The 2975-nt window shown below is 54.2% G+C and overlaps 1 non-coding gene across 1 annotated transcript; it reads left to right on the forward strand.

Annotated features, from left to right (window-relative positions):
• The first annotated feature begins 2103 nt into the window (after positions 1 to 2103).
• On the forward strand, positions 2104 to 2206 carry LOC142870300 (U6 spliceosomal RNA). Its single transcript, XR_012918729.1, has one exon. It is a non-coding gene; the product is annotated as a U6 spliceosomal RNA (small nuclear RNA).
• The last annotated feature ends 769 nt before the right edge of the window (positions 2207 to 2975 follow it).

Consider the following 2975-nt stretch of genomic DNA (forward strand, 5'->3'; position numbering starts at 1 on the left):
GCCTGGCCAGAGGTCAGCAGGGGGACCCAGGCTTCGGCCTGAGGTGCTCTGGCTTTAAAGCCAATATAAATCCCCTTGTGGATACTGGATACTGGCCTATAAGCACTGAACACCTTGGCCACACAATTCTTGGCTCTTGTGTTGCATATTGGCATGACCCGAAGCCTTTCCCAAACCAATCTGGGCATCCTTTAGGCAGCCTGCAGAGACCTCCTGAAGCCACCTGTGTCCAGTGCCATCTTGTTCTTCCTCCTCCTGCCTCCCACATTCATCTCCCTCTCATATCCAACCTGAGTGTTCTTTTCCTTCTGCCCCTGTCTCTGTTGGCCACTTGGGAGCCATAAGCTGGAGTCAGTAACAATGACAGGAAATATAATTGGCTCCTGGAGGAGGAGCAGTGAGTGGCCTAAGCAGAGTAGTACCGGAGGAGAGAGAGGCCCTGGAGAGAGAGGAATGGGGGCTCTCATGGCAATCGCTCCCCTGTTGTCTCTGTGTGGAACTTAAGAGCCAGGACTCCATGTCTGCAGAGAAGTGGGGGCCTGGTGACATGGAGTCTTCAGCCCTCCCCTAGAAACTGCCAGCTACGTGGCTGGGAAGCCACATGTGCAGACCCCCTCCACATTCCACAGATGCAGACAAAAGCCAGACTAGAAATAACCATCTCTGAGAGGGGCGCATGCAGATGTGGCCTTCCGCACCCCAGATGTGGCCCAGCCATGGCTGCCGCCAGGGCTGCTGTGACTATGAGCAGAAATGCAGACTCAGATGGGGATGGGGTTGGGGGCCAAAGGAGGGGACAGAGGTGCTTCTGGGCTCCAGGAGGGGCACAGCTCTGAGGAAGAGAGAGGTCTGGTATCTGACTTCATGCAAAGGTCCCCTTCTTCCTGGGAAGTTAAATTCCTGCAAATAGATATTCCACCCTCAGCCACCCCAGGCCTCACTACCCCATTCTACACTCTCCTCTGGCTCCTGTTGCCTGTCCTGACCTCAACTTCACTGGGACCCTTCTCTGCTGGTGGCCAAGGTGTCCTCCTTGGGCACCTCCTGCCACAGAGGGGAGGGCAGTAACAGCTGCCTCTATCACTGGGAAATGGAGGGAAAAATCGGTCTCGGCTCGGCAGGTCAGCCTCTGTCCTAAGCCTCGCTAATACCCAGCATTCCAGGCGTCATAAAGATGAAGGGTCCCACAGCCCTGCTCACAGGCCCCTGCACATAAACACCCCCAATGATAAAGCTCCCTGCACCATCGCTCACGGGGCCCATTCACTTCCCACTTTGTTTTGAATTTTCATCTCAGGAGAAGTTTGCAAATGGCTAAGAGCAGGAACTTTCCAGAAGTTGCAGAATGTAATCAGTGCATTCTCAGCCTTGCCGCTCTCGGGCAGAGCTCCCCCAAGGAGTCGCCTGCCAGGGAGCAGAGGAGGCTGAGGGTAGCCACCAGCGCCTGGGGTAGGAAGAAGCCATGGAGGACCACCTTGCCCAGGCCTCGCCTCTGGGAGAGATTGGCCCACAGCCCATCCAACCCCATCCCAGTCCTGTTTGTGAAAATGAGGAGACAAGCCCACACTCTGCTATTCTGGGAGGATTAGTTATCTCAACATAGAACATCTCTCCTGGGCAGGAAGTTCTTCTTTAAATATAGCCTGAACCCCTCCCATTGCAGAATCAGCCATTTCCTTTGGTCAGGCCTCAGGCGAGGGGAGGTGGATGAAGACAGCTGTCCCTGTCCTCTGCTAAGGAGCCACAGCCGCACCACTGAGCTTGCCAAGACGCCCAACTAACACGCTTCTCCACTGCGTGCTGCAACTCTGGGATCAACCCGCCTCTGGGGGGAGGCCGAGCACTGGATTTTTCAGTGTCACCCTGTCCCTTCAATAGGATCTCTAGGGACGGCTTAGAGCAGACCACAGGAAACAAAGCCTCTTTTAGAAACACTAACTCCCCTTCTCCAGTCCTTTCCAAAGAGCCAAACAAATACCTGCTAGGTGCTTCCCATACTCCGGCACATCTAATTTTATCTTTACAACCGTACATGTGCAGAAATAGCACCAGCATCTGAAATGTGAGGAAACCTCCTCAGAGAAGAGATAAAAATTCACCTGAGTGCTCGTTTCCACAGTACATATAATAAAATTGGAAAGATACAGAGATTAGCATGGCCCCTGTGCGAGGATGACAAGCAAATCGTGAAGCGTTCAGTATTTTTTGAAAAAATATATATTCACTTGAAGTCACACAGCTAATAGATGACAGGGCCGGGACTCAAACCCAGGTCTGAGCCCCCAACCTGCACTTTCTCTTCCAGGTCACACCCCCACCTGAGGAGGCAGGAGGGCTGGACCCTGCCATGTGGCCCAGGGCCTCACAGTGTGCTCAGCTGTGACAAGCCAGCACCGGGCTGCACATCTGGACTCACACCTTCCCATGGCCCAGGCGCGGGATTCCCAGCAGCCACGCAAGACCACGGGGCAGCCAGAAGCGTGGCTCCCTCCTCCCTTGGAGGAGAATGAATTGCTTTCAGAGTTCCTCCTGGAATTAAAGGTTTATACGGATTATTCATGTCTGATGGGTTGAAATCAAGGAAGACTCTCGGGAAGAGGTGAGATCATGGACAAAGAAATGGACAAAGATCATTTTACAAAGAAATGAGATTCTTTGAGGCAGAAAGGAGAGAGAAGAAAGCCCCAGAGCAGAGAGGGGACCAGCTCAAGGCAAAAGTGGGTCCACTGCCGTGGGGAGGGCCTGGGGCCAGGAATGGACACACACTCTGGGGCTCAGCGGGCCATCTGCAGCGCTCCCAGCCCAGAGCCCAGAATCCAGATCCCGGAGGGGGCCACAGCAGCCCTCCTCACGCAGTCTACTCCACATTCTTCGCATTCTTTACGCTCAATTAAGGAGAAATAATCAGGGAGCGAGCAAGGCCAGGGCGGCCATGCCCCACGCTGGCAGGATTACGTGTGCAGAAACAGCCCCTC

Source organism: Microcebus murinus, chromosome 3 (assembly GCF_040939455.1).
Source record: "Microcebus murinus isolate Inina chromosome 3, M.murinus_Inina_mat1.0, whole genome shotgun sequence".
Taxonomy (NCBI): Eukaryota; Metazoa; Chordata; class Mammalia; order Primates; family Cheirogaleidae; genus Microcebus; species Microcebus murinus.